The sequence below is a fragment of the Ursus arctos genome, unplaced genomic scaffold, assembly GCF_023065955.2.
Source record: "Ursus arctos isolate Adak ecotype North America unplaced genomic scaffold, UrsArc2.0 scaffold_11, whole genome shotgun sequence".
NCBI classification, from domain to species: Eukaryota; Metazoa; Chordata; class Mammalia; order Carnivora; family Ursidae; genus Ursus; species Ursus arctos.
The window spans coordinates 17,720,770-17,733,954 of record NW_026622775.1 but is presented as its reverse complement, the minus strand read 5'-3'; the positions used below and the strand labels follow the sequence as shown (position 1 = coordinate 17,733,954).

The following is a 13,185-nucleotide window of genomic DNA, read 5'->3' as shown; positions in this document are numbered from 1 at the left end:
CATGGAGCAAAAACCTACAGATTAATATTTTCGTGTTGATTCTTTCACTTCTAAGGGAGGTAAACTAAGGGAGATCTGATGTTCCTTATGCCCAGTTCATGAAGTTTTATTTTTAAAAATGTCATCAAAGTAGAAATATATTCAAATAAAATATGGTCCTAATATTTTGTGAATTTGCAAAATGTGGAGTCTTCACATTGTGACAGAACCAGAGTGATTTCAAGATTCGATGACTAATTCACCACAACTTATTGAAGCTGCCACACGATATCTGGGTCATTTTTTAAGGCACCCTGTTGACTTGAAATACAAGGGGAAAAAGAGTTTTGAATAGTTTTGCTGTAGTGCAAAGAGATTTCGTCTTCGAGGGACAAGTGATATACACATCATGCTTAGAAAATATATCTCATTTCATTGACATCTGTGAAATATATATTTAATTTAACACATCTTCTTTGAACACCTAGTATATCCATAACACCATTACACATATTATTCATACCATTTGCTAATTTGCAGTTTGCACTTTAGTGTGATATACACACATGGGATATTAAGTTAACATGCTTGCAATGTAACTGTGTACTAATTCTCCCAAGAAAGTATATCAATACATTCGAAATGAGTGGAATGACAATGACCCATGAGGGAGAGGAAAAGACCATCATGGGCTAGAGTGGTTTCTCTTTGGAAGTGCCAGACCTTGGAAGGCATGTGGGCCATACTCTCAACTCTCCATCTCACCATGTTTTCTCTTGCTCTCTTTACACCTGTTGAATGACCTTCTTTCCCTTCTTATTGTCGATTCTTTTATCTCCCTGCTTCTCTGAGTTAGCTACCATTTCTCTTTCACACAGAGCTCAATCATCACTTCCTCAGGGAATGCCTTTCCTGCTTTCACTCACAATGAGAAACTAATAAGGTAAATGATAGTTGTCTTTTGTTTCTGATCTCTGTTACTGCATAACAAACCACCTTAGGGTTGAGTGGTCTACAACAACCAAGTGTCACTATCTCTCATGGTTGTGTAGGTTGCCGTCTCAGTGGGGCAGTTATCTCTTGGAGTCTCTCATACCTTCTGAAGGTCTGATGGATAGATATCCAAGATGGCTTCTTTGTCCACACGTCTGAACTTCAGTCCTCCTTGGCCTCTTGGTCTCTCCTTATGATGTTTTACCCTCCAGGGCCTCTCCAGGTAGCTGAGACTAACACAGAAAAATAGTTTCACTTCTTGCAGCAACTGGCCTCTGAGAAGCAAGAAGCACAAGCTATCATGCCAGTTAAAGTCTGCCCCCAGAAGAGAAATTATGTCACTTCAGGGATATTCTATTAGTCAAAGCAATCCCAGGATTTAAAGGGTGCAAAAATGCACTTTATTTCTCCATGGATATGTGGAGAAGTCACATTACAGGAGAGCATATAGGGCAGAAGTTCTTGTTACAGTCACCTCTGAAAAATATATGATACAAATATAAGTATTAATATAGTATTAGCCACGTAAATTTTAGAGTGAAGAGTAACATATACAAGCATGCTGCTTGGAAAGGGGAATGATGAAAGATGGCAGGAAGCTCAGGTGGAAACGTGAGGGTGATGTGGGTTTTATCTGGTTATTACAGAACAGGAAGTCAGGACAGAGTGTCAGGAATGAATTAAAGGAATAAAAGCATCTTTGAGAAAGGCCGAAAAATAGGAGGAGGAAATATGTGATAAAAAACAGAGTTCTTGAGCAATAGCATTTGGTGGCTTTCATAGAAATAGTGAGGGAAGCAATGTGTCATCAAAAGCCAAGACAAGGGGTGCATGGGTGGCTCAGTCCATTGGGCGTCAGACTCTTGATTTTCTCTGGGTCATGATCTCAGGGTCCTAGGATGGAGCTCCATGTCAGGCTCCACTCTGGGAGTCAGTTTGAAATTCTCTCTCTCCTTCTCCCTCTGCCCCTCACCCTGCTCATTCTCTCTCTCTTCCTCTCAAATAAATAAATAAATCTTAAAAAAAAAAAAAAAAAAAAAGCCAAGGAAAGAACCTATTTCTCTAGCTCCTAATGTGGCTAAGACAGAAGTACAGCCCTGGGCTAGAAGACAGACTATAGGGATAGCATTGCAAGTATAACTACGTGTCTCATAAAGAGGTTTATGGACTAAAAGCATTGCCAATCCAGGACTGAAAGGGAACGGTTAAAGGCTTTATCATCTGTCTTGGTTTAAAATGTATTGTCATGGGTATAGTTTGGATTTTTATATTAAGTCTTCGTTTTAGCATCGAAGCACAGATATTTAAGAAATAAATTTTTGAAATGTGGCCATCCTTCCACCCACCCAAAAAATTACCCACTCCCTCTTCTCCTGGGTTGTATCTGTAGTATTTCAAGGAGCTTGCAGAGTGTCAGGCGATTAAGGATGGCATCTGTTCCCCGTGGCTGCCCTCTCCCCACCCTGGCCTTTTCCAAAGCAGCCTTGCTCGGTCTGGTCTACGTGTGTTTGCCCATGTAGATCGCTTCTGTGACACCCTCTAATCTTGTCCAGAGGCTCCACGGGTCCTGTTAGGACTCAGTTCATGCTTGGGCCTCTCTTGGGTGTACAGAAATCATGCTGTTATTCTTGTTTATGCTGAGACCACAGAAACTCAGTGAGGCTTCGTATAACTCTTTACCCCTTCCTGATTACTAGAGAAAAAGGAAACCATCTGCTTCTAGTGTAAGGAAATTGTATGAGGCTTACTGGAAATACCTGAATCCAGTCCTACTCTAAGGCCTTTCCTTGTCTTCATCTCCACCAGGAAAAATGAGGCAAAGATTACTTCCACACTTGCCTCCCCCAAAATATCTGGAGTCCTCTGGACCTCAAGACAGAAGTCCGTCAAGACTTCCTTCTGCAGAGCATGGATATCTCTACCTCCGACCCCATTCTATCTACTCACTCTTACATCTCTTTCTCACTTGTTCCTTCCCCCAAACCTTTTGGAGTTATTTTTCATCTTGGAGTTGGGAAAGAAGAGAGAGAAGGGGACAGAAGCAGTGAAATTTCACTTGAGTCCTCTAGTACCTTCTTGCCTTGAATTACCTTGTTGGCTAGATTTTACCCATAAAAATGTAAGCTTTTGATCCTCAGCAGTCTGTTCTTTGATTCTATGAGTACATTTCTTCCAGCAGAGGATCGACGCAGTTGCAGGGTAGCATGAAATATAGTGGATACATGATGATTAATACTTCAAGATATTATTCCACTACAACACTGAATTACCCAACTTAGAGGTTACTCAACTTTTTGCTTTGATATAATAAATAGGGCAGGGAAAATATTAGTTTGAATTGTATGAAATTGCTACTAGTTGAGAATTTTAACCAGAATGGCAGAAAAAGATTGCAACACAGAAGCATGGGGTCTAGTGCATTTTTTTTTTCAGGACCTGGCCCATGTACCATCTGCTTCAGAATTAAATGTAGTAGATGTAGTGGGAGGTAATACAATTATTAAAGTTGTGATAACTGTATCCTGCCCCAGGCTTTCTAATCAGAAACTCTAGACATGAGGTCTGTGATTTTTCATTTGTAACCAGCGTGAGACATGACTGGTTATTTGGTACACGTACCAACCCCTCCTTAGGAGTTTTTATTTTTCGTATGGTGCCAGTGAATAATCAACCTGAGTTGGCAGCAGATAATAGATCTTTTTCAGAGGAGGCCATTCTTCCCTTTCCTTGACTTCAGCAACGGTGGACTTGTATCACTTTGTCACATATGCTAACTGAACACTTAATTATATTTTTATGTCATTGTTTATCTTTTTTAAAAAATTTATTTATTTATTTATTTTTAAAAGATTTTATTCATTCATTTGAGAGAGAGAGAGACAGCCAGTGAGAGAGGGAACACAAGCAGGGGGAGCGGGAGAGGAAGAAGCAGGCTCCCAGCCGAGGAGCACGATGCGGGGCTCGATCCCAGAACGCCGGGATCACGCCCTGAGCCAAAGGCAGACACTTAACGAATGAGCCACCCAAGCGCTCCTAATTTATTTATTTGATAGAGAGAGAGAGACAGCCAGCGAGAGAGGGAACACAAGCAGGGAGAATGGTAGAGGAAGGAGCAGGCTCCTAGCGGAGCAGGGAGCCCAGTGTGGGACTCAATCCCAGGACCCTGGAATCACGCCCTGAGCCGAAGGCAGACGCTTAAAGACTGAGCCACCCAGGCGCCCCTATGTCATTGTTTAATGAACGATTCATTTCACTTACAGAGAAGAGAAAACTATTCTTCCTTAGTAAGGCATATTTTACACCAAAGAAATACACAGCAGAATCAAGTACAGAGAAACTCAAAACTGTTTCCTTAACCATTGTTTGTTTAAATAAATGGGGATTGTGTCTACATGTAGCAAAGAAAAAGAAAAACCGGAAAATGTAAGTTGCATTTATGTAAAATAAAACCAGGATTGAAATTTTTCCTCCTAGAGCTGAAATTACTTTATTTGACATAAGGCAAAAGATATAACAATTGATAAAAAGATTTGAGTTCACATAAAATATGCCATCTGATAAATTAGACTTTTAAGAAATGGATTGTTAACTTTTTATATTAAAAATTTTTATATAGAGAAAAATAAGTAATGGAAAATTTCAAACACTACTAATTATAAGATGTAAGTTGGGGGCTATATTTACTTGAATTTAATTATGGGCAGAGGGAAAACCAACACATTACCTGGAACAGCAAACCAAGGTGCTACGTAAGTTGGTTACAAATCAGCAAACAACAAAACGCTGAAGAAATTGGAACTTGCAATTAAAATAAGGTTGGCAACAGAAAACTGTCATTTTTCATGGATTGGTTATTTAACCACTGACTTTAATGCAATATGTGGCCTCAAAAGAAAGAAGTTAACCAAGTTTATGTGTGTCATTTTAAAAATTTTAGTTCAAGTACAGTCAATCCTGATTAACTCTAGCCCATCTAACTGGAACCCTTAATTAGCAATATTTTTTTCTCAAAAAGCAGGAAAAAAAAAAGACATAGCACATGCACAAAAATAAGCTTATTTCAAAGTTTTACTTTAAAACCTTCCACCAAAAACTTCCAGAGCATATTTCGATGTCAGTGTCGATTTAGAAAAACTTTTCCAATCCGCTATTTTCTTTATTGTATAATGACGCTATCTATATACATGCCCTAAATATTAATACAGACTCTCAAAAAAAGGGTCTGCTTTATTTAATATAATATACTTCCTAAAGCAACAAAGTAATCTTCATTGCAAAAAAAAAAAAGATAATTTTGGGAATTCTCTTATTTGCAGTTAATGAGAACACCAAATTAATCTAGAACAATCCATTTATTGAACTTTTTGATTTATTAAATTTAAACTTTAATAGCTGGGACAATGTATTGATAACTGTCAGGCAGGTGCCAAAGAGAACAATGAAAGGTGATCCAGACAGTGGGCACTTAAGTTGTTTGTCAGCAACCTCACCCTGGGCATGTGCGGGGCCATTGAAGCAATTCATGCAGATTCTACCCAAGCCAAAGTTTAGAAAGGGAGAAGGAATATGAGAGACAAGATTAATAAAATGTATAGAAAAAGAAAAACTGAAAAGGAGACAACAGAGACAAGAAAGCAAATAAATGCTCTCAGAAATTGCCTTGGGTCGCGTTCAGTGGTATCTGTTCAGATGGACCCTTACACATATTCCACAACATACTGGTTCATAGTGAGAAGTTTTAATTTTAGGGCTATCTGTAATTCTTGGTATCATTATAATACAGTGACTCATCTGACCAAATGTTTTATGAAATAATTTAATACATCCTTATTTGCATCACAAACATGCTTGGCAATAAACTTGCTACAATTCTCACGGTTCCTACTACACTGCGAGGTACCACTGGTGATATTAAATAAGAAAGGATGGGCAACTGACAGAGTTTTGAACACAGTTTATGCTGTGAGCTATGACAATAATATTAAACAATATAGCTTTCTCTTCTCTGCTTCTAATAAAATTGATTTATATAGCTTCTATGTAGGTCATTGAAATGTGTAAATAAAGTTGCCTTGTTCTAAGCAACTTTGCTTTATTGTTTATATGAGACAAATATTTCTGTACTATTAATAAAAATCCCAGAACTCAATTTCAATTATTAAGCAACTGCTACTTTCAAAACCCTGCAGTGTGTATGTTGAAAATCTAGAAAGATAAAGCTCCTTTTCATGTCCTGCAAGAGCTCATAGACCACTTAAACAAAACAGACCACTCATATTTAAGACAGAATATGGCAAACAAGCAACACCAAATAAATGATACTAGAATTTGGGGAGGGGAGAGTTTAATCAGATGGGTGGCTGCACGGGATAGAGTTGAGAGGCAGGGTAGAATTCAACAGAGGGAAGTGATAGAGGAGGATGTGTCATTTTAGACAAACAGCTGTGGCTGAAGTGACAGCGGGCTAAGCATGATAAGGTAGGTTGGGTTCAAGAAGTGGAAGGTTTGATTGCCATGAAATCTCATGGTCAGATTTGTATTAACAGGAGAACTTAGTAAGGTTGCTGAGTATGAAATGTTATTAGGTATTTAGGTAGAGAAGCCATGAGGTAATTAGATATACAACCATGAGGTTGGTACAGGCTAGAGGTATACAAATTTGGGAGTCTTTACAATATAGATAGTGTTTAAGGTTACCATTTCAAACATGAGATTGCTATGGAAGCGGGGGTAGTATTCAGATAAAATAAGAGGCTCAAGGAATGAGCCGTGTTGGTCTCAGAGGTTAAAGAGCTAAAAAGGAAGCAGCAAAGGAAAAAACTCATTGAAACATGTTGTTATGAAAGCCAGTGAAACAAGTGTGCCGCATGATCAGACATGTCAAGTATTGAAGCAAATATGAACAAAGAACTGGCCACTGGGCTTCGTGACTTACAGATCATTGGTGAACCAGAAACAAACTGTGTCTATGAAATGGTACCGCTAATAAAATCTGATTGAAGTGAGGATTAGAGAGAATGGGGCAAGGAAATTATAGAGATAGGAAAAGGAAACCCTTGGAGTATTATTATTATTATTATTTAAAGGTTTATTTATTTACTTATTTATTTGAGAGAGAGCATGTGAGTGGGGGTGGGAGGTTCAGAGACAGACTCTCAAGCAGACTTCTGACTGAGTACGGAACCCAATGTAGAGCTTGATCTCATGACCCTGAGATCAAGACCTGAGCTAAAACCAAGAGTTGGATGCTCAATGAATTGAGCCACCTGGGCACCCCTCGGAGGAGTTATATTATTTAAAAAAAGAAGAAGAAAGCAGAGAAAAAAAGCAATCCCCTTGATGGTGATCTTCCCTTAGTTACCACACCACTTAAATAAAATATTTGTATATTGATGGCAATAATGACCAAAGGGAAAACTGATGATTCAGGAAAGAGCAGGGAGAGGAAAAGGCGCTGTGTCTGTGAGTTGGCATAATGTAAAGACTTTTATTCTAGATAGAATGATTTAACATTAGAAGATGTAACTTCCTCAAAACCAAGACATATATTTAAGGAAATATTACTTGGAATCCTGATAATATGTGTTCGTGTATGTGTTGGTAAAACTGGATAAAACAATCTTAAAATTTGCCTACAGAACAAATACCAAAGATTAGCCAAGAACATTTTGAGACTCAATAACATAGAAAAACATGTTTTCCTAGACTTAGAACATACAAGAAGCAACTATAAATGGACCAATATGGTATTCACATGGTAGTAGACAAGTGGCTTAGTAAAATATAATAAAAATTCCAGTATTAGATCCAAAGATGCCTAAGAATTTCATGTGGCAGTTAAATTCATTAGGAAAGGATTTGTTATTTTATAATTAGTGCTTGTGAAAGTAAATTTCCATCTGAACGAAAAGAATAAGGCTTTACCTTACAATAAAGAAAAATAAACTTCAGAGGAATTAAAATGATAAGGGTAAAACTAACAAACATTTTGTGAGGACATCTAGGAAACCATAGGTTCAACCTAGAGATGAAGTTGAACTTAAGTAAGACTAAAAATCCAGAGGCTATAAAATAAAAAATAGACATATCTGATCACACAAGAAGAGCTTAGGATACAGTCAAGATATGACATGATGGACCACGTGCTCCAAGAGGAAGAAGGAAGGGTGGGTGTGGAGGGAGAGAGTGGAGGGATGAAAAAGCTAGAGGACTCAGTCCTCACGCAGGGCTCATGCTGGGCATGGCTGGACGGCAAGTCAAAGTAGAGAAAGGTGTAGTCTGAGTGGCTAGTTTGAGCCAGGGATTTGGGGTGTAGAGTAATTAGAGGCAATGTTAAGATCCAGGTGGGATCAGATGATGTACCACAGGAAGCTGGGAAGAGTGAAGAATGATGAATGAGAACACTTCAAAACCACCTTATAGCAATCTGTTCTTAAGATACATAAAAGTGCTTACTTGGGCTTGCACGAGCCTCCCCTGCCATCCACATATCCAGAGCTGATTAAGGGATGGACCAGCCTGGCCCCTTCCCAGACCTCAATCTAGAAAAGTTGCTAAATCATTGTTGGAATTCTAATGGTTGCTGGAAATGTAACAGTGTTAAGGATTTCCTCTTCACCATAGCTGTACTCAGGGAGATTGACGGAGGAAAGAGGTCCTCCCAGCCTTCTTTCCCCCAACAGTTATGGTCTAGTATCAACAGTTAGTAAACTATTTTCAGAGGGATTTGGGTCCGTTTAACCGCAGGCCTTCATTTTGCTGACTGGAGTGCCCAAATTTGGAACCAAGATTTCTCAGAAAAATAGAGGAAAGATTGATTGTTCCTACAGAACTTCTACTACTTCAAATGTTGAAAATTATCTGTGTGTAGGATCAGTGTGTAGGATACTTGTCCACCCCTGTCTGCCCACACCCCTGCCAACCATGTTCCTGGGTTTCATCTTCTCTAAGACACTCTCTGCGAAGAATATTTGCACTGAGTTCCCAGTGAAGACAAGAGAAAATCTAATAATACCACGAGACACAGTTTATCAAGGCTCTAGAGGAGGTGAGAAATCTGGAAACACTCTGGGAGTTATCCCTGCCATCTCTTTAGGGCAAAGGATGTAAGTTTACCAAGTACAGATCTTCCTGGATTTATGCCCCAATAAACCCATAATAAGTTGAAAACATCACAAGTTAAAAATGCATTTAACACATCTAATCCATGGAGCATCGTAGCTTAGCCTACCCTACTTTGAACATGCTGAGAACAGTTAGATTAGCCCACAGTTGGGCAAAATCATCTAACACAAAGCCTATTTTATAATACAGAGTTGAATATCTAATGTAATTTATAAAATACTGTATTGAAACTGAAAAATGAGATGGTCATGTCGGCACACAATGGTGGTGAGTGTACTGGTTGTTTCCCCTCGTGATCACTGCGGCTTCCCAGCATGACAACAGTGTCCCACCACACTCCGCTAGCTCAAGGAAACTCAAACTTCTCAATTTGAAGATTGGTTTTACTGAATCTGTATCACTTTTGCACCATCATAAAGGTGAAAAGTCACAAGTTGAACCATCGTAAGTGGGGACCGTCTGTAGTGCTTATCAACAATCTTCAGGGGCAGCAAACTGGACCAGTGCTGGCCAGTGGTGACAGAAACAGGTGTGGGGGTCTGGCAGGAATGGACAGACTGCAGTAGGAGAGAAGCTTCTTTGGTTTTAATCCTCTGTACTCATCTCCTAAAATGGGACAGATGGCATCACCTTTTCGACTGATGTGAAAAACCATTCTAATTTCTCTTCCAAGTTTGGGTCTTTCTGACTTAGTTGTTTTGTTTTGTTTTGCTTTTTTCTTTTTCTATGTTTGACTTTTTTATCTTCTGGATTTTTTTTTTTTAAATGTCAGCCTACCTGTATACAGCTCCTCTCTAATCATCTTATCACATCCTTGTTTAAGCCACAAAATCTACAGCATAATGTTTAGGTTGTGTCATGAAAATATATTTCTGTTTTCTTTTGAAACATCTATGAATATTATGATGAGATCTGGGCGTGGTGTACAAAGAACAGATTTGAAACTCAATTCCTATACTTAACATCTGTATGAATGTGGGACATTTTCCTGATTTTAGACCCCATTTATCACTTATTGAAGGAGTTAACCCTTTGAAAATGCCCATGATGTAGAAATGCTCCCTAAACTATTTTTAAAACGTTTCCATTTTAGACAATGAACTTAGAGAAAACTTACTTGCTTTACCCATTTCATGTGATATTAACCACTCTGTGTGCAGTAACGACTAGAGTCTCCAATCCACTAATAAGAGTTTGAGATGACATGACCACATGGGGACAATTCTCATTAGGTACTTTCAGGAGAAGGCAAAATACATCTTTTGGTGTCTATGTGAGGTATATGATTTTGTTACTCTTATATAGGAGGTATCCAGTTTCCTGAGAAATAAACAAAGTAGTGGCCCTTATTTTTCCAATATGCTTTTTAAATTCATGTAAGCATATCAAACGGCATATTCCTTCAACATCCTCTTGATAGTGGAGAGTAATTCTATACTGAGGTGAACACAATCTCAGGTATAGAAAGCAATGGGGGAATTAGTAAAATCTTGTGTACCTATTTATTCATTCTCCCTGAATAAAATTACTAAACTAGACAAAGTGTGTGTGTGTGTGTGTGTGTGTGTGTGTGTGTGTGTGTGTGTGTGTTGGGATAGTGATAAAGGAAACAGAAGAGATAGAAAGAAAGCATAAGATTTATTCCTTCTCTTATGAGATTATGCCTAAGAAAAGCACAGAGAGACAAAAACAATTCAATGTGATGTATCCAAAATGAAAAAAGGGGGGCGCGTGTGTGGCACAGTCGTTAGGCTTTTGCCTTTGGCTCAGGGCGTGATCCCAGCATTCTGGGATCGAGCCCCGCATCAGGCTCCTCTGCTAGGAGCCTGCTTCTTCCTCTCCCACTCCCCCGGCTTGTGTTCCCTCTCTCACTGGCTGTCTCTATCTCTGTCAAATAAATAAATAAAATCTTAAAAAAAAAAAAAGAAAAAGAAAAAAAAACCAAACCCAAAATGACAAAAGAACGTCATCCAGACTGCCCATTTGTGGTGCAGCAGTGAACAAACATTTTATGAGCGATCTAGTTCTTGTGGAATAAGTCAGCACACTCTCCCAGCGAAGACAGATACTGAATGAAGCTTTACAAAGGGGGATGATGTGGCTTGAGAGAGACAGAGAGAGAAGGCTTTCCAGATAGGAGTCTTGGAGAAAGACTAAGTGTGTGGTAACTGGAGCAGATTTATTTGCAGGAAAATGGAAGCAATGGCGGGTGGGGGTGGGAAGTGATGTGATTGGAGAGTTAGAGAAGCTACAGTCCGTGGAGGACCTTTCAAGGTTTTTCTTGACCCAAGGAGAGGCAATAAACCCGCGCTTTGTGAAGCTCCTGCCGAGCTCTTCTCCGAGAACACCATCTGGGCTCAGCCTTAGGGTAACTACACTGAGTGACGCTACCCACTTGCCCAGTGCAAGTGCTAACAAATGCCAGGCTGTTCCGCGTGTCAGACCACACAGGGTAGCATAAGTACTGTCAATATTTTTTTTTTTTCAAAAGGAAGAAACAATTCCGAGAAGCCTGTCCCATTCTCCTAATCCAATGGTGTCCCTGAGATATTTTTAAAGAAGAACATGCAACTTTGTGTCTTTGTCTATCTCTTACATATAAAGAATATTTTCTTTTCTTGGCAATTAAGTTTGCTATTAGAAAAACAGATCTATAAACCCTATGTCATGGAAAAAGTCTCCTTTCCCTCAGACCGCCTGCCCTCCCTCAGCATTTCTCTTCAGGGGAGGTGCTCTCTCCAGCCTGTATTGTTCTGGAGCCAAAGCATACTGTATGTGCCAAGCTGTTTGCCAAACCTACTAACCTCTTGTTCTGTTCCTTTTTTCCTCTTTTCTTTTCTTTTATTCCCTAGGCAATTTATTCTTCATTGTTCATTTTAGCTCCTCCCTTTTTGCCTCTTCTCCACCTCCCCTCCCTTTTCCTGTCCTTTCCTTTCCACTTTCCTTCCTTTCACATTTTGAATTATTGAGTCTTCCATGTGTGCACTGTTGCACGCATGGCTCTGGTGCGAAAGAGAAGACTGATGTAAAGTCTTGGTCCACGTGGATGAAACCTTTTTTGGATACCAGATTTAATGTATAGTTCTACTTTACCGACCGTCTTCCGTATTAGTCAGGGATCTTCTGGGAAACAGAACCTATAGGAAATATGTGTATCTTCTCTATCTATCTATCTATCTATCTATCTATCTATCTATCTATCTATCATCATCTATCTATTGTCTATCTATCTAGGAGATTTACTATGAGGAATTGGCTCATGTGTTTATGGAGGCTGGGAAGTCCCACAGTCTGATGTCTGTTAGGTGAAGATCCAGGGAACTGGTGATTAGTTCCAGTCCAGGTCTAAAGGCCTGAGAACAGGGGAGCTGATGGTGTAAGTCTCAGCCCTAGGGCAGGAGAAGAGCAAGACTGATGACCCAGATCAAGCAGGAAGACAGAGAGACAAATTCCCCTTTTTTCTGCTTTTCATTCTACTTAGGTCGTCAATAAATTAGATGAGGCCCATCCACATTGGGAGGGCAATCTGCTTTATATAGTCTACCAATTCAAATGCTAATCTCATCTGGACATACCTTCACAGACACACCAGAAATAGTTAAATATAGTTTAGTCAAATATCTGGGCACCCCGTGGCCCAATCAGGTCAACCCATAAAATTAATCATCACCCTTTCAGAGTTTTGGACCAGTCCCACCCGAATCCTATATCCCGACTTGGCTTCTGAAATTTCAACTCAACAAATTATAGATCACCAATTTTCTTAGGTCCAGAATTTAATGCACACTGAAAGTACTGTCTGAGCCATGCACAATTCAGTGGGACCATCACTTCTTGTTTTTTAGATATACTCCGAATATTCATGAATTTTAAAGATTCATTGGTTTTGAGCAACCAGTTTATAGCCAATTGACTCATATTAAACATGTGATTATCTAAACATTCAGATTTCTTTTGCCAATATAGGTCACTTTATTAGGTATTGAACATAACTTTTTATTATTTTTTTTAAGATTTTAATTTTAAGTAATCTCTACACCCAGCGTAGGGTTTGAACTTACAACCCCAAGATCAGGAGTTAAAGGCTCC

The 13,185-nt window shown here is 39.1% G+C and overlaps 1 long non-coding RNA gene across 2 annotated transcripts in view; it reads right to left on the bottom strand.

Annotated features, from left to right (window-relative positions):
* Positions 1–420: 420 nt before the first annotated feature.
* LOC125281010 (uncharacterized) overlaps positions 421–13,185 on the bottom strand; it is a 333,364-nt gene continuing 320,599 nt past the window's right edge. For both annotated transcript variants that reach the window (XR_007187984.2, XR_008958625.1), the window contains one exon: positions 421–1,205. This is a non-coding gene — a long non-coding RNA (uncharacterized LOC125281010). The remainder of the gene's footprint in view (positions 1,206–13,185) is intronic.